General features: G+C 42.2%; 1 protein-coding gene and 1 long non-coding RNA gene across 4 annotated transcripts in view; both read left to right on the forward strand.

The window, feature by feature from the left end:
• Nucleotides 1-23,778, forward strand: part of Erich1 (glutamate-rich 1) — a gene marked incomplete at its 5' end in the record, with an annotated part of 52,793,804 nt that overhangs the window by 22,809,677 nt on the left and 29,960,349 nt on the right.
• The window catches only part of LOC120097385 (uncharacterized), a 69,122-nt gene that overhangs the window by 13,288 nt on the left and 32,056 nt on the right, over nucleotides 1-23,778 (forward strand). For 2 of the 4 annotated variants that reach the window (XR_015640365.1, XR_015640364.1), the window contains exon 2: nucleotides 10,257-10,357. This is a non-coding gene — a long non-coding RNA (uncharacterized LOC120097385). Of the gene's footprint in view, nucleotides 1-10,256; nucleotides 10,358-10,600; nucleotides 12,829-17,653; nucleotides 20,151-23,778 lie in introns of those variants that run through there. The other 2 variants (XR_015640363.1, XR_015640366.1) reach the window with 2 other exon arrangements.

A 23,778-nucleotide genomic window follows, 5' to 3' on the forward strand; every position in this document is an offset into this window, starting at 1 on the left:
CAATGATCTCCTTTGTATGTGGATATCCCATGTTACAATATTAACCTTCCAACCTGGCTGGAGAAGGGGCACATGAGGACCAGTCCTTAGCTAACGGCTGTGTGAGAAAGGGAGTCATTTTCTTCATGACTTTAGCTACAGGTAAATTGCTTATTCGCCAGTAAATAACCCTATGGCGTGCACATACAAGCCATCCAATGAGTTATAGACATTTTATTTTTCAATTTGGGCCAGAGAGATGACTCAGTGGTTAAGAGTGCTTACTGGTCTTGCAGAGAATCCCTTCCCCTTCCTGCATTCCCAGCTGACTGTAACTCCAAGTCCAGGACACACAGCACCTTCTTCTGAACTCTGTGAGCACCTGCACGGAAACTCACACACGCACATTCACATGAATAAATTGAAAAGCAAATGCTCCTCTTTTTTTTTTTAACTTAGGAACTAGAGAAACGGCTGAGTGACTAAGAACATTGAGAGCTTTGCCAGAAGACCTGCATTTGATTCCCAACCCACAACTAACTCTAACTCTAATCTCAGAAAACCCAACACCCTCCTCCATTGCTTATCATTCAGTCATAGGAGGATCATCCCAAGACTTCCTCATTCCTATTCTTAGCTCCAAACACACAAGAAGTCAGGAGGGAGTCACTCAACTGGGATGATCCTGACCAGTCACTTTGAAAGAAGCCAATTGCAAACAATAGATATTCCCTAGGCCTTTGCAGCTACTACAAAAGATAGAAGGGATGTTTCGGTTATGGTAATTAAGACACTTATAGAGTGTTATGGTTTGAATTTAAGCAAACATGCTTGCTCAATTTTCTTTACACCAAAAGCAGGGCTCAAGATTACAGTAGGACTGGAGCGTGTTTGAAGCTGAGGAGAAGAGAACATACTCAATTCATTAGTTATCAAGCTTGCTGATACTGAATTGTTGAAACTGACCTCAGTAGCCTAGGATACTGTAGGACCTATAGAGGTGTCTCTTTCACTCCTAACTAGGGTCACATCTGTCTTTGCTGTCCCTCACCAGTCTGGATAGAGATCTATCCGTCTCATTGGTTCTTTTTTTATAGGTACCACAAGCAATAGATTGCATCATTGACTAGAGCTCCTGTATCAGTCCTTACAAAGACCCAGATTTCGGTCTTATTCTCCTCTCTCTTGTTCATGTTTTCTAATATGTTGGATCATGCCTTCAGGCTTTTTATCTCCTTCCTTCTCCCCAGGTACAGTCTGTTATTGATTTCCAGTTTGATTTCATGTGGCCAGACGACTTGCTTTGCATGAGTTTCTGAATGTCATCCTTTTCTTCTCCAAACCATGCTCACATTGATGGCTAACTCCACAATTTGCCGCAGAGAGATTGCCAGGAAACGGTATGAATTAAGTAATGTAATTAAGAAATACAACTCCTGGGGTTGGGGATTTAGCTCAGTGGTAGAGCGCTTGCCTAGGAAGCGCAAGCAAGGCCCTGGGTTCGGTCCCCAGCTCCGAAAAAAGGAACCAAAAAAAAAAAAAAAAAGAAAGAAATACAACTCCTGTACTATCTTTAAATAAAAGCAAACACCACACACACCACACACACACACACACACACACACACACACACACACACACACACACACACAGAGGCTTGGGGAAAAGATGGCTCAGTGGTTAAGAGCATGTGCTACTGTTCTTACAGAGGATGCAGGATCCGTTCCTGGCATCCACACTGTGGCTCACATCTCCCTGTTCCTCCAGTTTCAGAGTATCTGACACCCTCTTTTGGCCTCTGAGGGCATCAGACAAGCACACAGTGCACATACATAGACATAAGAAAAACATTCATACGTATGAAGTGAAATAAGTCTAAGACAGGAGTCTTCCCACTAAAAGCTTTTGTTTTTATTTGTGTGTGTGTGTGTGTGTGACTGTGTGTCATACCCGTGTGTCATACCTGTGGAGGCCAGAAGAGAGCACTGGGTCCCTTAAAAGAGTCTTAGGTCATTGTGAGCCACCCAGTGTGAGTGTGGGAATGAAACATGGCTTCTCTGGAAGAGTAGCAGGTGGTTTTAACTGCTGAGCCATCTCTCGAGCCCAAAACATATTTTTTTAATACATCCCCCTCCTAAAGCTCAGTGGATATTTTGGAAGAGGAGGCAGAAAGTCTGAAGAAGCCAGAGAGATCGAGGAATTTCTTTTTAAGGTTCATTTATTTATTTTGTGTACATGAGTGCTCCATTTTCAAGCACATCAGAAGAAGGACTCAGATTCCATTGTAGATGTTTGGGAGCCACCATGTGGATGCTGGGAATTGAGTTGACGTCTCTGGAAAAGCCAATGCTTTCAACCACTGAGCCATCTCTTAGCCCATAAAACATGGAATTGCCACTGGGGAAGGATGGGAAGGGATCCGGTCAGAGTGAGTACTAGAGACTAGATGTCTCTGAATGTCCCTTGTTTTATAAACCTTGTTTGTGGAATGCTGGTTCTAAAATAAAAATGGAGTAAAAGTGAGAAACCCATTCTAGAAATGAAAAGCAATATGATTGCAGGAGTTGTAGAGACTAACAATATGACTTTTCCACAGTGTTTTGCATTTCCTTAGAAAAATAGACAAATGCCCTATTTGGCATCTCTTAGAAGTTCTGTTTTTAGCCTAACTGAGCAGACAAGTGTTCAGGATGCAGAGAATAGAACGGAATGTAACCCCTATATTTTAATTTTATTAATAATTTGTGTTTAGTCATGGAAAACTTTCCCTACATTTATACAATACATTTGGACTATATCCATTCATCGACATCTTCCTCCAGCTTTCCCTAGTATTCTCCGGGCCCCACCGCACACACCGGTCTCCATCCCAATGTCAGGACCTCTCCTTTTGTTCTTGTCATTGTTGCTGTGACTGGTAACCCCTGCATTGAATTAATGCTGCCCATATACATGTGGGTGTGGGGCCATCTGCCGAGGCTTGGACACTTGCCGGTAACCGTATCACCAGACAGGCAATCTCCCTCCCTCAGCAACCACACTACGAAGACCTTCTCTGCCAAAGGTGTGGCCTTGGAGGCTCCTTTCCCTAAATCTCAGAGGGGATGTTGTATAATGAGAAAGAAGCTAGGCTATTAAATTAACACGTTTTTAACTGTTTCGATTGTCTGTTCTCGTGAAGAGGGCGTGGCATCCGAACGGTTGTGTGCGGTGTGAAATACACACAAGTGTGTGCTCCTTTCTGTGCATTCCAGCCCTGCTGTGTCCCGGAGGAAGCACCTATCTGGCTCAGAATCTTGGCTCTGCCTCCTAATGCCTGCGTGACCCGAGCCAAGGTACTAAGCCTATGATAGCGTCTTCTTTTTACCTCTCTTGAGTCACCTGTCAAATTCATTATTTTCTTGCCCTAAGCAATTTCTGTCCTTTTCACTGTAAATCACACCGGTCTGCACCCCTACTTAATTTTATTATGATTTGTTGAGAAAGTCCCAGTTGCCAGGGTGGAGGAGACAGATTTCTCCCCCAGGGACAGGAGCCCCTGTGAATTTGTTACCTTTTCAGGTTACATTTCTTAGTTAATCTCTCTAAATCCCGTACATGGCGATGGAGGGGAATTATGTCTTTACAAGCTCCCTGGAGGTTATTAACAGACTGGCCTTGGCCTCTGATGACAGAGTCACAGAAAGTAGTCGGATAGAGAAGGGATTTTGTGTGGAAGGGGGTGGGGATGAAGGTGGGGGGGTCCTGTCTGGTTGTGGCTGTGAGTGCATGAACATCTGCATGTTTGCGAAATGCATAGCCCTTCCCAGTCCATTTCACCGTACGGCAACTGAAAAGTAAAAGGGCACAGCTAGCTCAATCCTTAACATTTTTTTGTCCTATACAATGTGAATAGACTTGGAATTGACCCCAAAACTTATCAAGTAAAGCAGTTAGGGCCTGGCTGCTAGGCTGTCGTTCTGTCTTTGGAGTTATATTCGGAGTTATCCCTGGGGAAAGCTGAAGCTAGGCCTTTTATTTTGAACCATTTGCTTGCCTTCCTGGGTCCTACACAGTTCTGAAAGTGGCTCTGTCTGCCCTCACCACAGGGGTGTGCCCTCCACACCAGCAGCATCCAGGACACCATCCTACAAATCCCTGCATTTGGGGACCTCTCCCCTTATAACATTTTCCCCCTAGTCTAGTTATCAAAACTCATTTTCTTCTTATAATGTGATCTACACTGATGCTTCTTCGCCTGCATGCGTGTCTGTGTGAAGGCGTCAGGTTCCCTGGAACTGGGGTTACAGACAGTTGTGAGCTGCCATGGAGGTGCTGGGAATTGAACCCAGGCCCTCGGGAAGAGCGCTCTGAACCATCTCTCTAGCCCAAAATTCATTTTCTAAACATGAGACTCTGCTCTCCATTAGCTACCATAGCAGAAAGACCCGATAAGCCTGTGTTCACTATGTGGGAGGTTTTATGGCTGACAGTGACTAAAAGATTAGAAGTGTTGGTTACACGTGGGCAGAGAGTGGAGAGACTGGAGGCAGGGAAGCTTTCCAGACTCCGTTCCTTGCAGGTTCTTCCCATCTTGTCACCTCTGAGAAACGTCATCCCTGGGCTGAAATGTAGAGTAGAGAAAGCAACACATGTAGGCAGCTATAGAAAATATGGGAACACGTTGGAGGCTCCTTTTGCTGTGAACCTAAAGATTCTACAAACAAACAAACAAACAAACAAACAAAAAAACAAAAACTATTCTTCTGGTTTTCAGAACCTTCTCAATGTATGGGCTGCATTTTGACTCTTAGCATAGTCTTGGCAAAGCTGACAATGTAGCGTAATTGAATAGCAATAAAAATAACGAGAACATTGCATGGATGGCAAGCATTGTCCTGAGTATCGTCTGTGTTTCAATCACATTTAATTCTCTGACGACCCGCAGAGGTGAGTACTATCGTTAGGTCAAAACCACTTGCTGTGCTAGAGGCAGAGTCCTGCAACGCACATCTCTAGCAGAGACAGGCCCTTCCCAGGCACATAAGTCTATTGCATACCTCACAGGCAAAGGACCCAGTGCTTAGGCCAGGGCGTGGGGGCACAGATCTTCAATTCTAGCATTTGGGAGGCAGAAGCAAGAAAGATCTCTGGGAGTTGGAGGCTAGCCTGGTCTGCATAATAAGTCCCAGGCTAGACCCCATCTTTTTTTTCTTTTTTTTCGGAGCTGGGGACCGAACCCAGGGCCTTGCACTTGCTAGGCAAGCGCTCTACCACTGAGCTAAATCCCCAACCCCTAGACCCCATCTTAAAAGCAAAGCAAACAAAAAGCACACACAAGAATATATTCTTCCCGGGGTTGGGGATTTAGCTCAGTGGTAGAGGGCTTGCCTAGGAAGCGCAAGGCCCTGAGTTCGGTCCCCAGCTCCGGAAAAAAAAAGAAAAAAAAAAAGAAAAAAAAAAGAATATATTCTTCCCAGGTCCCACATGGAGTTTCTGAGTGGGGTTAGGGCCAGTTTATCAGTTACGGTTTTTCATAATAGCAAAGCTGACAGAAGCAATTTAAGAGAGGAATCACTCATTTTTGCTCGCAGTTTCAGGAGACACAATCCATCCCAGTGGGAGTCTTGACAGCAGGAGCAACTCCTGTAAGAGTAGAAGTAGCTGTTCGTGTTGTGGTGGCAGACACCACAACCAGAAGCGGGGCCAAGTCACAACCATGAGGTTTGCTCTCTAGTGACACACTTTCTTCCCTGAGGGTGCGCCTCCTAAAGCTCCTACCACACCATCCCCCAACAACTCCACCAGCTGGAGTGCAAGTGGTCAAATGCATGAATGGGTGAGGACATTCATGAGTCCAGGTTACAGAGAGGTGGCCATTTCAGTTCAGTATGGGGGCTCTGAGGGTTCAAACCCAATTTGACCCACATCTGACTCTGCCCCTTTCCTCTGCCCTACCCTGCTTCTGCAACCCAACCCACCCCTACCCCCATCCCCACCCCCACCCCCGCCCCGCCCCCACCCCCACCCCCACCCCCACCCCCGCTCCTGATGTTTAATCAGTGCCCTGTACCTCAGGACGGTCTCTGGAGGACCCGGCCTATAGCTCTCGCCAACAGCCATGCAGCAGATTATTCTGCTGGTGTTAGGCACTGCAACATGCTCTTCCCAACTACAGAAACCAGTCTAGAATTTTCCTGTAGCGATAGTTAAAACGATGAGTATGCTGAGAAAGAGCTGAAATTTTTCCAATTTTTTATGATAGCATTGTTGAGCTTTAATGCAGTGTATTGCACACACGTCACTGTTCTTAGCACGTGTGCAAGGTTGGGGGATCCTCGCTGTTGCAGAATTCGGGATATATCAACACACCCAAAAGCAACCTCGTCCCAGTTAGAAGTCATTGCCTCGTTTGGCTCCCATGTTGGTCTTCCTCGATGCTGATCCACGTACATCTTATCCGTCACACAGACAAAGTTTCCTAATTCTTCCCTCTTTCAAAGCATCAAATACATAAGCATAGCCCAATTCTTGCTTGGCAATCTGGCTTCCTAAGAATTTAAACTTTAAAAAAATAGTAATAATCAAAGATGGTGGGGAAATCAAACAATTGGCTAATGTGTCGTTTATAAAACTAAAAACACTGGGAACAAGTTCTGCTCTTTGTGGGTAATTGGCTGACTAAATCACGCCACATCACAAAAAAGCAATATTACACATCCTCTGGAGACTACATAGCAACCGGGAACACGGTATAACGTTCAGCAGAAAATCAGAGTATAAAATTGCATCTACAACATGTAAAATATGTACATGTGGAGAAGGATTGAAAGGGAATGGAGAAAAATGGAAACAGTTGTTGCAACAGGATGTTGGAGCTGTGAATTATTTTCATTCTTCTGGGTTCTTTTATTATTGTCAGGGCGTGTTTTACCATAAAGTAGAACTGGAAGGAAGTATGCATAGATGTTCTCTCGCCAGGAAACCTCTAACAGGAGACACACGCTGCTCTTAACTCTTGTTTGGAGCAGGACTTCGGAGTCCCATGGACTGGGATTCTCCTTGTGACTCTGATCGTTCTGAGATGTGACATTGGGCAATAGCCTGACTCTATAAACCAAATTTTCCACCGCGCATCACAAGCCTAATCTTACAATCTACCTCACGGGACTGTTGTGGAACTAGAGATAACGGTGCCTAGCAACACTTAACAGAGGGCAGCTGCTGTTGTTTTCAGTGTGGGTAATGGTGCTACTGGCAAGCGGATAGGGACTGGAGGACAGACATTGAGATTTACGAGAACACCTGTAACACTGAAGATGTTGAACGGAAGCCTAATTTTACACTGAGTGCACAGATAGGGGACTCCCATCATCTCTATTGATTGATCCCTCTAGAGGAGGCCAAGTGACATTGTTCGAAAGGACTCTTGTAGTTGGGGGCAGGATCTTTTCTGTGCCTATAGCATGCACAGTCATTGATGGCCTTGTTGAAAACCTTATCCAACAACCTCAGGCCCTGCTGGATCAGCATGACTCATTTTATGAATGAACAAAGGCCTATTAACATTCTCCTTGTGCAATCCTTGATGCTGTCATCATTGGTAACAAAGAGTAAGTGTAATAAGGAATCCTGCTTATATCTTCATCTTCCCTACTTTTAAGGAGGGGCCATAGTCTTCTCCAAGGAGACCTGTCCTCCTTGGCACATGGTCCACCAGCCCAGGCTTCCCCGTCTTTCAAGAAGTCTCGGTCCATTCCTTTTACACCCGTGTCAGCACATCCTCTCCTCTCAACAACATCTTACTAAACTATAGTGTGGACATCTTAGTAAACATCCCCAATCTCTATCTGCCTGCTCCTCGTTCTAAATAAAGTCCATTTCCCTGCTCCTCTTTTAAAATAGCAGAATCCTGAAACTCAAGAAGCTGGGTAATAGGAATATCTCATATTATTATCGGTATGTTTTTACTATTGGAAATGGCTTTTGAGGTTTTGAGGTTGCCATTCAATAAACTATATGTCTCGTGTGCAGTGTCCTAAGTACAGCCACGTTCAGTATGCCTATAAAATCATCATCATAATAATCCAAGTAATAACTCTAAATTATACACTTGAAAGCTGCTAGTCTCCCTTTGAAATTTTCTCCTCTTCTACCTACCCTAGAGTTTTAAAAACTATACACACACGTATATTGGCTTGTTTGTATAAGACAGGGTCTGATTGTGTTGCCTAAGTTGGCCTTGAGTTTGTAGGTTCAAGTAAGGGTTGCCTTAGCCTCCTGCATAGATGTGGCCATGGGATTCAGAAGGCCACTGTATTCTGACTCCTTTTCTAAAACACTTCACAAAGGTAAGTCCTTCAGCGTGTATGCTTTTCTTTCATTTGTCTTCTTTCACAAGGTAGTAATTCTGAGATTTGAGAGCCACCGGTGGTGAGGTAGCAGCACAAACAGCCCATTCTTCTTTATGGAGCAACATTACGTGTGCTCAAGTTTGTTGATCCAGTCATGTGTCGATGAGCACTTGGGTTATTGCCAACCTGGGGCTGTTATAAATAAAGCTGCCATGAGCATCGTGCCCACGTCTCCCTGTAGACATATGTTTTCGTTTGTCCAGGGGACTCGCTCAGATGGGATGAATAGATTATTCTGCAGGTGTACATTTAAATTTTTAGGAAACAGGAAAGCTGTATTCCAGGGTGCGTGTGTGATTCTCTGTTCCCACCAGCAGTGTATGAGTTCCAGATCCCCCACACCCCAATCAATGCTTGGCACACGGTCAAGCTCTTTATTCTTACCATGCCTTAAGTGTGGTTCCCCAGTGCGGTTTCTCCTTTTTTTTTTTTTTAATTTGCATTTCCTCACCGACTAATGAAGTTGAGCCTTCTTGCCATTCACAAACTTTCTTTGACGATGATTCTGTTCAGATTTTTGGCAGGTTGGGGATTTAGCTCAGTGGTAGGCGCTGGGTTCAGTCCTCAGCTCCGAAAAAAACAAACAAACAAAAAAAAACAAAACAAAACAAACCTGTGTCATTTTTCTGTTGATGAATTGTGAAAGTTTTTTAAAACAACCATGAATGTAATTCCTTTATGGGATGTACGGCTTTCAAACACCTTTGATAAGTTGTTTTGTTCCCTTAACAACGTATTTTAAAACCCAGGTTCGATTTGGTAAGTCTGGTTTATCAATTTGCATACTGCTCCTGTTATTTATTGATATCATAAATGTTTTTCTATAGTTTGATATTTGCTTGCTTGGTTGCTTTGGGGGGCACGCCACTATGTGTGTGGTGGTCTGAGGACAACTTACAGGGCTCTGTTCTCCCCTCCACTGTGTGAGTCCTAGGGACTGTGGAAATAAGTAGTTTTACACATCTGGTTGAGCATCTGGCTGGCTCTTCCATAAGTTTTACATAGAAATCTATAATCTCTTTAAATTAAAGGTTATATATTGTATAAAGTATAGATTAAAATTATTCAGGGGTGTTGAGAGAGATACATGGAAAGGTTTAGAGGGAGGAAAAGGAAGAGACAATGTAATTAAAAGATAACCTCAAAAATAAACAAAATATTATATTTGTTCAGCATATCAATGCCTAGTTGCTCTGGTATCATTGGGCAAAGCAACTGTTCTTCCACCACAGAATTCTCCTTGCACCTTTGTCAAAAACCAACTGTCTATTGTGTCTGTAGATGCTTCTGGTCTCTCTGTCCATCCCTAGACTCAGGCTGTGTTCAAACTCCTAGCTTCAAACCATCCTTCTGCTTCAGCTTCCTGAGTAGCCGGGAACTGCAGAAGTGTTACATTTTTCTATTTATTAATTTTGCTGGGCTAGGGGGATCAAATCCATGCTAGGCAAGCACTCTCCCAGACCTCAATTTATATACTTTGTGATGCTGTTCCTGGTTGTCAACTTGACTACATCTGAAATAACTACAATCTAGAAATGGAGGGCATACCTGTGATCCAGATCTTGTGGCTGGAAGGCACAGGCTTCTGACCCAGATCTTGACTTGGGATGACAGACTCTTTTGATCTGGATAGTGACCATAAAAAGCTTAGGCCCAGGCAAGGTAGTATTCTCCTTTAATCCCAGGAGACTGGGGCAAGCAAATCTCTGAGTTCAAGGCCAAACTGGGACAGAGCAGGTTCCAAATCCAGGAGCAGTGGTACACACCTTTATTCTGGGCCTTTTGCTGGAGGCCTACATAAGGGCAGTGGAAGAAGGAAGTCTCTCTCTTCTTCTCCTGCTTGCACTTATTATCCAGCACATCTGTTGGAATTTACTTCTTCAGGATTCCAGTGCCTACAGAAAACCAGCTGAAAACACCTAGCCTTGTGGGACTGAGCAACTGCTGGATTCTTGGACTTCCCATCCACAGCCGCCCATTGCTGGGTGAGTTGGACTACAGACTGAAAGTCATTCCAATAAATCCCCTTAATATACAGAGACATTCCATAAGTTCTGTGACTCTAGAGAACCCTGACTAATATGTACATTTTTTAACTTGCTAGAATTATGATTGATATTATGCAGACATATAGTATAGTGGATTAATAGACATCTCAATATCAATGTTATATATTTTTATCAGCTTTACCCTAAAATATATCATGTTTTTAAAACTGTTGTAAATAGGTGAAGTAGAAGTTTCTGGACATGTCATGTGATGCAGACTCACGTGGTATTTTGCTGAGACAAGACTCATGGGAGGACAGGTGATGTTTGGAGAGAATAAAAATAGGACGCAATGGACAGTGATGGTGTGCTTGCAAAGCTAGCTTGGCAACGCTTCCTTGGTCTCACGTCTTTGTCTTCCCTGATCTTCACGTTCTTGAGAGAGGCAAGGCCGAGAACTTCTCCTTGCATCCTGGCAGGTCCTGGTCACTCCTGCTGGCTTGAGCCGATTTGGCAGAGGCCTCGAAGTTTGTGCTAGATCGTACCACCACTGCTGATTTGAGTTTGGTATCCTCACACTGCTGAACTCTAATGTTGGTATCCGAATCATCTCAAAGAACTACTTCTAAACAGGTCCACATCCCCTCGTCCTAGTTACCACCTTTTTCTCCTCTACCTCTGGACAGTGGGCTAGAAGGGGGGTCGAAGCAGCTGAGAACCCTTTTTAAAATCACGCATAAACAAACTGCCTTTTTTTTATATACTAACATTGTACCCTGCAATCTTTCTAAATACACTAAATTGGTTGGGTTTGGTTTTAGTAATGTTTTAAAAAGAAAACGGTATTCAGTGATTTTTTTCAGTTTTGTATGTAAAACAGTGCAAACTGTGGGACAAATGTCTGATTCCTGTCTTTTAAGTAAAGTCTACTTGAACAGAGCTATGCCATGACTGGTTGCACATAAACTATTTTTGTTATTATGGCCAAGTTCAGTAGGCTCAACAGAGACCATATAGGTAGGTGTATGATTTATAAATAAACAGCCAACAACCAAAACTTCCAGAGCTGAGGATTTAGCTCAATGGTGGAGTATTTGTTTAGTATGCACAAAGCCCTGAGCTCCAACTTAAGAATAAAAAATAGTATTTAAAATTAGGCAACTAACTAACTATCCCATATAATAATTTTAAATACTTTTAAAATATTTAATAAATGAAACCATTTTGGTATATTTTATGTATACATAAGAACAACACATAATATAGCATTTTCACCTAAATATTCTTTGACTTTAGATGTTAGTGTTTAGCTCAATCATGTCCCTATTGATTTTCTGTCTTGAATCTCTTTATAATAAGTTGTATATTTACCTCAGTGGAAGGCTCCTGTCCATCCATGATCACAACTGTTGCTCTGAAATATACTGGTCAGATAGTTGCTTGATTCTGTGATTACTAGTAACATGGTAATTTTTTCATTATTTTGCCATTTAAATGTAAATTGTGGTTAGATAGCATAGTTGAATCAAACTTAGCACGCTCAGGAGCAAATTCTACTTTTTCCCATCTAAAATCTCTGCCATTAAATTTAGGCCATTTACATGTGATGGAAATAGGTCATTTTCTATCAGTTTATACTCCACTCCATCACCGATTCTCTTTTTCCATCTCTTGTGCCTTATTGATTAGTTTTATATATTACATGTATATTTCTGTATATATGTGTAGTTTGCCTTTCTAACTACTAGCATTTTCATTACTACTTCTTGTGACTTGAGTCTGCTGAGTCTCTTTAGTATTTCGGTATTTGACAAATACCACACAACAAATATGTTCATGTTTCAGGAATGTGACACAAGGCAGTGAGCTTTCTTTCGGGATCTATAGATCACTCCACTGTTTTGTTGCCTATGTTGTTTCTAGTACAGAATCTGTTGCTAAGTCATCTTTCCTCTTTTGACAAACTTTAAGCCTTTTCTTCCTGATCACTTTTGAGGTTCCTGTTCATTTCATAGCCTATTTTGATTCGAGGTTCACAACACGGTTTTGTGCTTGGGGTTGTTGAGTTTGCTGAATATATGAATTCACAATCTCCAGTTATCATGGCCATCTCCTGGCGATTATTGTTCCTTCATTCCATTGTGAATCCAGACCTCCGTTTACGTGGCGTGTGTATTAGGCCACTTGACACTGTGCCATGTGTTACTGCTACACTGCTCCTCTTAAAATCACCGTGTGCTTTCATTTGTATGTCTTACTTTAGATTTTTCTTTTTTTAAATTTTATTACATTTTATTTATTTTTTGTGTGATGGGTGGGCATATGGAGACCAAAGGAGAACTTGCAGAGTCTCCTCTCTCCTATTTTGTGGATCCTGGGCATTGAGCCCCCAGTTATCAGGCCTGGTGGCACCTCTCATGTTAGACTCTTCAGGAGCATTAAATAATAAAACTCATAGAAAGGAATATAGATAGAAACGTTGTGGTCTTGTCTTACACCTAAAACATCCAAGAAAAATAAACTAGACGTGGTGGTTTGAATGAGAATGCCTCTTGGCTTGAATGTTTAGTCATCAGAGAGTGGCACCGTTTGAAAGAATGGAAAGGATTAGAACTCGTGACTTTATTGGAGGAACTGTGTCACGTGGGGTAAGCTTTTAGGCTTCAAAAGCACAGGCCGGGCTGGATGTCTTTCAGCCACTAGATCAGGATGTAGCTCTCAGATAGTGCAATGGTGATAGTGGACTAAGCCTCTGAAACTGTAAGAAAGCTTCCAGTTAAATGCTTTCCTTTATAAGAGTGGCTGTGGTCACGGAGTCTCTTCATAACAATAGAACAGTGACTAAGATATGAGATGTCAGATGAAAAATTTTTTCTAAGTGAAGCCAAGCATGGCGGCACAGGCCTATATAATTCCAGCACTCAGGAGGCTGAGGTAAGAGTATCTCAGTGAATCCTCAAGACCAGCCTGGACTACAGAATGAGAGCCTGTCTCAAAAAAAAAAATTAATGAATAAAATCTTTTGATGGGCATGCTCAGAGAGGTGAAAAGACAACTGATAAAATTGGAAAGAATATAGAGTAGCAAATCATATAGGTAACAAACGTCAATATCAGGAATATAAAAGCAAGGCTGGTAACAATGTGGAGTTAAAAGTCTAGAATCTGGGCCTGGAGCATGGCTCAGGAGTTGAGTTCTTGCTGCTCTTGAACAGCCCAGGCTCCTTTCCCAGCACCCATGCCTGCGAGGCAGCTCACGACCACCTGTAACCACAATGCTAGGGGATCTGTGGAACTCTTCTGGCTCCCCTGGTCACGTGCAAGCATGTGACCCACATTCATTCACACAGGTGCATACACACAATAAATTAAGTAAATCAATCCTTAAAAGTAGCATGATCCAATTAAAATAGACAAAGGATTTTTTTATTTAGTTTGTCTGTATTGTCATAAAAGATAGGGCAATTTATACTAAAGAGGAATTTATACATTCACAGCTCTAGATGCTAGGAGCTCCAACGTTAATGGGTCAGCATCTGGCAAAGGCTTTCTTGTCATATCCTCCCACAGTGATGGGGCAAAAAGAAGGGGAGATGAACAGTACTCAAGATCTCCTTTCATAGAACTCACTTCCCCAAGAACAATAATCCATTGATGAGTGCCAACCCTTCTTAAAGGTCCCGCGTCCCAGCACAGCCACGCCAGGGAGCAAGTTTCTAGTAACAAGCTTTGGGAGAGACATTCAATCACAGTAGATATGAATAGACATTTTCCATTTACACACGTACAGAGATAACCACGAAGCACATGACGAGACATTCACTCTCGTTAGCCAGTAGGGGAACAGAAATCAAAATAATGATGGGATGGCACTTCACACATCCTCAGTGGGCACAGTTTATAAAGAAAGAGTCTTACTGAGGATGGAGGAAAATCAGATCACTTGCATGTGGCTGACACAAATCAAAGCTTAAGCACTGAGTTACTGTGTGATTTATCAACCCTATGTATAGCTCAGAAGAAATAAAAATATATTCTCATACCAAAAAAGCTGCACACGAACATTTATGGTGGTATTCTCCGTAACACCCCAAAGTGGAAATGGCTCTAATACCCATCAATGGATCAACTGGTAAAAAAAAATAGCATATACCCATACAAAGAAATGTCAAAATATATTATCCAGAAATGAAAGTAATTAAATACCAATAAATGGCTGATCTTTGAAAACAGCAACGTGGAAGAAACCAAACACAAATGCACACATTTTTAAGATCCTATTTGTATAAATATTCAGAATTGGGTAAATCCATAGAGATAGAAAGTGGATCAGTGATCTCTAGGGCCTAGAAGAGAACTGGGAGTGACCACTGATATAGTCTGCTAAGGGGGTTATTCATTTGGAATAGAGAAAACTATCCTCAACAATAAAAGAACTTCTGGGGGAATCACCACCCCTGACCTCACGCTGTATTACAGAGCAATTGTGACATCCTTACTTTATCCTGGAATCTTTCAACAGCCACATCTCCTCAGAAACCTCTCCCGGTATTCTGCCTAGGATGACAACGCCATCTTCTCTTGCCCTTGACCCTGCATTATTTTGCTCCGTAGCACTGGCCACTACCTATCTCTGTATGATTTATCCATGTGGCCCCTTTCTGTCTCTCGCTGGGACATAGACTCTATGAGGGACAGGGCTTTCCTTGGGTCTTTTGTACTGCTGTGGTCCTATCCTATGTTCATCCATGAGACATGACACATATGCAGTATTTACTTGCTGGATGAAAATACTTATCAATACAAAATAAATGTTAGAAAATACACTGCTATTAATATTCATTAGAACACAATAGGCATCCCTAAAAAAAGGATCCTAGAGGGAGAGATGTAAGATATCAGAACCCGTGTGAACATTAGCTGATGCAAGGCCTCCTCCTGATGCAACAGTGAGACTCTGAACACTCGCCTGAGTTGGGGTTTGAGGATAATATGTTCTTTTCTGGGGAAGGATAACATTTAACTATATTAGAAAGTCTGAAAGAAAAAGAGCCTAAGGAATCAAAGAATGAGGGGATGGACAGGGACACACACACACACACACACACACACACACACACACCAAAAAAGACATAAGAAGATGCTGGCATAAAAATATGTCTGGTAAGAACGCAGAAAAATAGTTATTTTTTTCAAAAAAAAAAAATCCTTCCAGAAACTGAGATCATGGGTTAGATGGGAACAAGAACTCAGAGGCAGGGAAGAGGCAGGAATCTTGGAGATTTACCCAAATAGTGACCTCAGCTGACACAGCCCAGGAATGAAAAGGGCAACGTTTAAATAGAGCCTGGAGTCTTTCTTCACCCACCACCACATTAAGAAACTGATAGTCAGGCAAGGGTAATGGTTCAATTAATTAAGTGCTTGAGGCTCAACCCTGATGACCTGAATTCCATTCCCAGCAACACAGAAAGCCCTTGGCATGGTAATATGGGCCAGTGTTGGAGAAGTGGAGACAAACGGATCCCTGATGTTCACTTGCCAGCCGGCCCAGCACAGTTGGTGAACCCCAGATTCCAGTGGGAGACCCTGTTTCAGAACCCAGAGCGAACAACTCCTGAAGATCAACTGACCTCTGGCCCCATAATTATCTGCACACACGGACGCTCACGTGACCCCACGCATAAACTGCTGGGAATAATCACAACACTCCTTTTACAAACACCCAAATTTCATGTGGGTGGCACCCTGTGAGGGTGTGTAATGACGTAAGGCTTTGGAACAATGTTAATAACAAAATGAGGTTTCCACTGTCCTGGGAAGAGTGACTTATTAGCAAGGACACCTGTTCAAACAGCAAAACCCAGTGATGGAGCCAAGAGTCAAATGTGCTTGCTAGGATATAGTAAGATCTTCCAGTGCATCTGCGTGTGTGTGTGTGTGTGTGTGTGTGTGTGTGTGTGTGTGTGTGTGTGTGTGTGTGTGTATGCATGTGTGTGTACTATTGTTTTATTATATACCTGTGTGAAAACTAAACACACAGGACAATAAAGAAAAATCCATTGTTTTTCCACGTGGGAAACAAACAGCTCCAAGCCATGAGAGTTTCATGATGCTCTTCCTTACTTTTGGGTAAGAAATATCTTGATGAATGAAAGGCAAGGTGCTCATGCTCCTTAAGTCCAGGTATCTTAAGCCTGCCCGGTTTGAAGGAATGCTGCTCTCAATTCCATGGTGCTTCCTAGGAATAGAAGTAGCTTTGAGTTAAAGAAAAGAACAGCTGGGGAGTGGAGGGTCTATTGTTCTTAGACTCTAACTTTCCCTTCCACTCCTAACAGAGCAAAGCAAAGCAAAGAAGCAACAAACACAGCTTAGAGCATTGGCCAACTGTCTACATTTTCACAATCTGCCCACACCTTAAACAAACACAAAACACTGTAACTAGCTATAGGCAGACAGAACCGGGGAAAAGAAAAGCCTCAACCCGCAATCTACCTCTCCTGCTGATCACTGTTCCTCAGAAGGTCAGGCATGACATCAGAAGCTGACCAAGTTTAAAAATGCCTTTTTCTGGCAAATGCCCAGCCCACAGAGCAGGAGAAGCAGATTATTAAGAGGCAATCAATACTGAAGGGTTTGAAGTCTAGAAATTACACTGATGTGTAAGCAAAGAGCAATAAGCAGAGTTCACTGTGAGTGTACAGTCCTTTAGATCTTTTTAAAAAGCCATTGAGCTGTTCATGGTCATAATTATGACGACGCTGGGTCAGGGTACCAACTCTCTTATTGGCCAAAGCAACAGACTCAGAAGAATAAAAGAATCCTAGGGGGCAGAGCATCTGCTCCAAGAGTGCACTTTCACTCTCATGGGTCCATAGGAATCATGTGAATGGAGGCTCTGACCTGGAACCAACTAACTCTATGCTTTAAGTGGAAGCTCAGGGCGGACTGAAAGGTTCAGTCAATTAATCATTTTTATGGGTTGTATACACAGAAAGGTGTCCATTCTGTTTGAAACAATAGGACCCTGAATTAAAATGAGTGTTCTCAGACACTGTACAGAGCCAAGTTTCAGCATGCCAACCTCCTCACAGACCAGACTTTGAAATCCAATAATTTTACCTCAGTGATTCTTGTAAATATCCCACTTCAATAACTGAACAATAATTGTAATGATAACAGTCACCTTTCAACAGATGCTCACAAGCCCAAGTCTTGTGGGAATCCCATGATTCAACGCTTTCACAACTGGGACGGGCTAATGTGCTAAGCAGTATTTATTTCCACTTTACAGATAAAGACATTGAAGCTCAAGGAGATTGGGGAGCCGGTCAAAGTCACTCACGTAGCTAAGTAATGAAGCAAACCCACACCCCAGTGAATTTATGCCTCTGTAAGCTGTTCAATAGCAAACTATGAGCCCCAATCTGCTGTCCATCTAATCCTTTGTCTCTCTCCTCCTTGGCTACCACATGATGAACTCTGGCCCTTCATTCATTCATTAAATATATACTGAGCTTTCACCTTAATGCTCCTTCAACCCTTTGATTATTCTATATCCTAATGCTGAGAATCTATTAATGAACAACATAGACAAAACTCCTACCCTACCCTATGGAGGTAAAATGCTAGAGAAGGCAGAAAGACAATAAACAGAAGAAACAAGAAATATAACAACAGTACAAAGGTATGTATGTAAAGAGGAAAACAGTAGAGGGGGAAGACAGATGCCAAATGGAAAGCTATACAAAAACACAATTTTGAGGGTTATGAAAGCATACCTTTAGAGCAAAGATTTGAGAGGTAGCAGTGTTATGTGTCTGGACTAGGTTACAGTGTGCCGTTTGTTAAACACTAATGCAGGAGTTTCTTTGAAGGTATTTTGGAGATGTAGTTAACGTGATTGTGGGGGTTAAGAAATATATCTATATATCTTGACTCTAAGTAGCAACAATCCTCAACCATGTGAGAAGGGCTCAAGAAATCAGTTGAAGGGCTTAATAACAGAATCAAAATGAGGGTTTCCCTGAGGAAGAAGAAATTCCCCCTCAAGATTCCAACATCAGCTCTTACCTTAGAGCATAAGTTTTCAACCTGTGGGTCACGAACCCTGTGGGGGTCCAACAACCCTTTCACAGGGTCACATATCAAATATCCTGTGTATCAGATATTTCCATTATGTTTCATAACAGTGGCAAAATTACAGTTGTAAGATAACAATGAAAATAACTTTATGTTTGGGGGTCACCATAACATGAGTGTCTTAGGGTTTCTATTCCTGCACAAAACATCAGGATCAAGAAGCAAGTTGGGGAGGAAAGGGTTTATTCAGCTCACACTTCCACATTGCTGTTTATCATCAAAGGAAGTCAGGACTGGAACTCAAGCAGGTCAGGAAGCAGGAGCTGATGCAGAGGTCACGGAGGGATGTTACTTACTGGCTTGCTTCCCCTGGCTTGCTCAGTTTGCTCTCTTATAGAACCAGGACCATCAGCCCAGGGATGGCACCACCCACAGTGGGCACTCACACCCTTGATCACTAATTGAGAAAATGCCTTACAGTCTCACGGAGGCATTTCCTTAAGCGAGGCTCCTTTCTCTGCGATAACTCCAGCTTGTGTTAAGTTGACACACAGAACCAGCCACTGCACTGAGGAATTGTAATTAAGAGGTGACAGCATTAGGACATTAAAATCCACTGAGTTTGAGTTTCTAGCTTAAGAGTCTGTCCTACAGATTTCAGGCTCTCCAGTCCCAAAAATTGTAAACAACACTTCCTTGAGACAAATCACCTAGTATTTTTTCAATTATATGTGTATACTATCATACATGTGCATGTATAGTTACTATATATGTATAGCTAGACATGCATGCCATGTATCAAATATGCATGGAGTAAGTACTTAGCAGAAGGGACATAAAAACAAAAAGCACAAGGTATTAGATGTTAAGATTCCAACAGACAACTATGACCAAATCAGATGTGACTCCTACAAGCCTGAAGCTCACAGACCAAACATAGGTACTGATAAATGACTTGTTTTCTCCAAAATGTTCAGGCCCTTCCTAGATTCACTCACCACCCTTAGGTCATGATCAATATGTTTTGTTGTGTTTTGTGACAAGGCTTCTCTGTGTAGCTCTAACTGTCCTGGAACACACTCTACGGATTAGGCTGGCCTTGAAATCACGGAGATCTGCCTGGTTCTGCCTCTGTCAGGATTAAAGGTAGTTTCAACAACCAATCTGCTTTCATCAATATTTCAACTTTTCTTTTTATGTTTTTATCATGTGTGGGTCTCTGCCAATGAGCATGGTGGTCAGGAGAGGATGATGATCCCCTGAAGCTGGAGCTACAAGGTGGACCTGAACCAGAGTCCTCTACAAGAGCAACAAGTGCTGTTGACCACGGAGTCACCTCTCCAACCTTTATATCTTAACTAGCATTTCTAGTTACCCTGACCTCTTATTACGCAGTCCTCATTAGTTTTAGTACCACCACCACCTTCTTCATCATCATCATCATCATCATCATCATCACTATAATTACCATTACCATCTCAGTTTTAGGGTGTTCATGGAGCTTGTCTACATGTCTTCTTTTGAGTTGCTTTCACAAAACTATCAAGTACGGAGAAGGATAATATCCTTTTCACAGAGGAAGTAGCAGCAACTCACAGAGCTAACCAAACCTGCGAGAGACTCCAGAATCAACAAATGAGGACTTGTATCTTAAGGCCCCCACCCATCTGTTTCTTCAACAGTGTCTTTTTATAAAGAAATGCATGCCCATTTTTGAGTCCCTTTTTTTTTTTTTTTGAGCTTTTTAAAGTGTGCTAGGAAAGTGCTCTACCACTGAGTCCACCCTTTAGCCCATTTCGATCTGGATAGGAATAGTAGTTCCCTAGAAATTACAACACAAACACACACACACGCACGCACACACACTGACACACACACACGCACGCACACACACTTCCAGTTTTCCCTAAGTAGTACTTCGAGACACATTAGTAGTAATTGGTTTTAAAAGAGTAGAAAAATAAAAGATTCCACCCCAACAATAACAAAGAAGGAAGTCCTTATAAACACCTGTTAAAGGGAGCACACACACGTTTGCAGAATTATCTGGCAGTTTATCTATATTTTCTTAGTTTTCACTAAAATATCCGTGGTTAAAAGGAGGAGGGGGAAAGAAAAGAAAAGAAATGGTCACTAAGCCACTAGAACTCAGGATTGCCGGCCTGTCTCACGGAGGATCTCTGACAAGTCAAAGGACATGACTGAATGACAAGAGCAACAGCCAACCACCTGTGAGAGGCCTGCCTGAAGGCGGTGCCAGTGTCTCTCCTAGAAAACAAGGTCTGTGCACACCGGAAAACGAAATAGATATCTCCCTGTTATGGCTTGCCTTTCCCCTCTCCGCCCAGGAAAATACAAGTTAGTCCCAGTGACTTCCCAAGAAGCCCCAAAATCTGGTAGTCAGCAAGGTTACTGACGCTCCGGAAGCCCTTTGCTGGAAGTAAGGCTGCACTGGCGGCGACATGGTGCATCCTGGGAGATGTAGTCCACACTTGTGGCGCGCAGACGCAATAGTAATGTAAGGAGGCCAAGCAGAGAGAGCCCTGTCTGATTAAAGCTTTTCATTAACGTTGTACTTTAAAAGGTGTCATGACGAAAGTCAGGTAGTGGGGTCTAGCTGCCTCGTTTCACACCACAGAATCAATCTATGAGTTCCTGCTAGACAGGAAGACTCGGTTTGGGAAGACAGTCCCTATCTAGTGGATCTGAAATAGATTAAGATAGCCCCCAAGTGGACAGTGAAGAGAAACCATATCTGTGCTATCAACAAACAGGTAGTTAAACCCAGGGAGGCAAGACTTCCAAGGAGAGAAAAAACACACATGAGTCCCACTCTCCTTGAAATATAAGACCGCTATTGAAAATTGGGGAGGAGGGGCAAAATCAAGATTAAAAAGCCACCATCTCTCATACTCATACGATACGTAGACTAGTAAATACGGTACCATCTGGGAGCTTATACAGCAGAATGTTAAGATTCAGTTTTGGATCAAGAGATTTGAAACATGTCTATGTTTCATGCATATTATTATTTGGAAGGATGAGGAATCCCTTTTTGTAGAATATTTCAAATGTAAAGCAAAGCATGTAGAATATATATTTTATACACTGGATATTTTCTAACACGTTACTTGAACATAATTTACACACACACACACACACACACACACACATACACACACCTTTCTCCCTCTCTTTTTTTTTCAAAATGAACAACACAGGAAAAAATTCTTTAAAACATGAATTTTTTTTTCTTTTCTTTTTTTCAGACCTGGGGACCGAACCCAGGGCCTTGCACTTGCTAGGCAAGCGCTCTACCACTGAGCTAAATCCCCAACCCCTAAAACATGAATTCTAATTGTTTGTTGATGACGAACTACTAAAGATTTGTTAATACTATGTACTCTATGAGTTTGCTTAATTTCTTCATTATTTCTAGTAGATTTTTTAAATATATACATGTATATATATATGTATATAAACTGTAGCTATCTTCAGACACACCAGAAGAGGGCATCAGATCTCTTTACAGATGGTTGTGAGCCACCATGTGGTTGCTGGGAATTGAACTCAGTACCTCTGGAAGAGTAGTCGGGTGCTCTTAACCGCTGAGCCATCTCTCCATCCCTCTAGTAGATTTTTAAAAGATCCTTTAGGGTTTTTTTTTAATATGGACAAACATGCCATCTTTATATATAGTTTATTTTTTATTTTTTCAGCGTGTGCATTTTATATACTTTAGTGCCTTGTTGTAATAATTAGGACAACTTGCATCGTATGGAACAGAAGTGGTGAGAACAGTCAGTGCTGGCTTCTTCCTCTGATCTAAGGAGAAAGCCATTCAGTCTTTTGCCAGTAGACATGGTGTTAACTATGGGTTTGTTGTCATTTGTTTCTCTGTGTGTTTGCTTTATTTCACAGATGTCCTAGGATTTTTCACTCCATTCTTTAGGTTTCTGAAAGTTACTGTGTACAAAGGCTAAGCTTTGTCAAACTCTTTATACTTTTCTTTTACCTAAAATGATGGTGTGCTTTTTGGGTTGTTTTATCATTGGTAATGTTGATGTTGATTGACAGGCTCAGTGGTACTGCTTGGGTTTTCAGAGTTCAAACGGGTCTTTCATTACTAGGTCGAACACGGGGTAACATAATTCTCATAAGGATGGGTTAGAAGATACTCTCGCCTCTTCTCTTTGCTTAAGTAGTTTATGTAGAATTTGCTCTGTTCTTTCCCTGTTGATGCGGTGGTTACTTTCATGTATCAGTTTGGCTAGGCCCCAGGAACCAGATACTTGGTCAAATGTTACAAATGTTTCTATGAAGACGTTGTTGTTGTTGTTGTTGTTGTTGTTGTTGTTGTTATTGTTGTTTGCATACCTTTGGCCTGTTTCTCTGCAAAAGTCTGATATGTTATCTAAACTTGGGGATTATTTTTTTGAGACAGAGTCTCATAATTTAGTTCTGGGTGATCTGGAAATCACTAAGTAGATCAGGCTGTCCTCAAAGTCACAAAGATACTCCTGCCTCTGTCTCCTGAGTGCTGGGGTTAGAGACGTGTGTCACCACGGCCTAGTGTAAAGTTTGAAGCTTTTAAGGTGGAAGATTTCCATCTACTATGCGGTCAGGTTTTTGTTTATTTAGTTGGGTTTTGTTTGGTTTGTTTATTTGTTTTGGTTTGGGTAGTTTTGTTTTGTTTGTTTCGTTTTGTTCGTTTGGTCAACTGAACACAAGCCAGAGTCAGTCTGGGAATAGGAAGCCTCAACTGAGAATGTGCCTCTATCGGACTCTCCTGTAGTCGAGGCTGGGTGGCCTTCTTTGGATGAATGATTGATATGGAGAGGCAGCCTACTGTGTGGTCCTGGGCAGGCTGAACAAGCCATAAAGAGCAAGCCAGTTAGCAACACTCCTCCATGATTCCCTCAATGACTCTTCCCTGACTTCCCTCAGTGATTTGCTGAGACCTTTAAGCCAAACAAAGACTTTCCTGCCCGAGCTGATTTTCATCAGTGTTAAGGCCTAAGTAACTGTTCCTACCTGGCCTAGCTAGCCTACCATTTTACAGAAAGTTTCTCATAGGTTTCTGCTGTTACTAGGAAATTTTCGAATGCCAAGTTGAGAACATATTCTGTTATGTTCTGTGCCTTTGGAAACCAATCATGATAGAAGTCAGTAGAACTGCTATGTATAGTTACCCACAATAAGCTTGGACCCAAACCAACCAACCACCCAACAATACTTCCTACACCTGTATATAAGCTTTTATGGTATAAACCTCCCCTGGAATGGAGCCCAGCCATCTGCACCAATATTAGAAACTATTTGAAATAAGTCTTCCAT

This window comes from Rattus norvegicus, chromosome 16, assembly GCF_021556685.1.
Source record: "Rattus norvegicus strain SHRSP/BbbUtx chromosome 16, alternate assembly SHRSP_T2T, whole genome shotgun sequence".
Taxonomy (NCBI): Eukaryota; Metazoa; Chordata; class Mammalia; order Rodentia; family Muridae; genus Rattus; species Rattus norvegicus.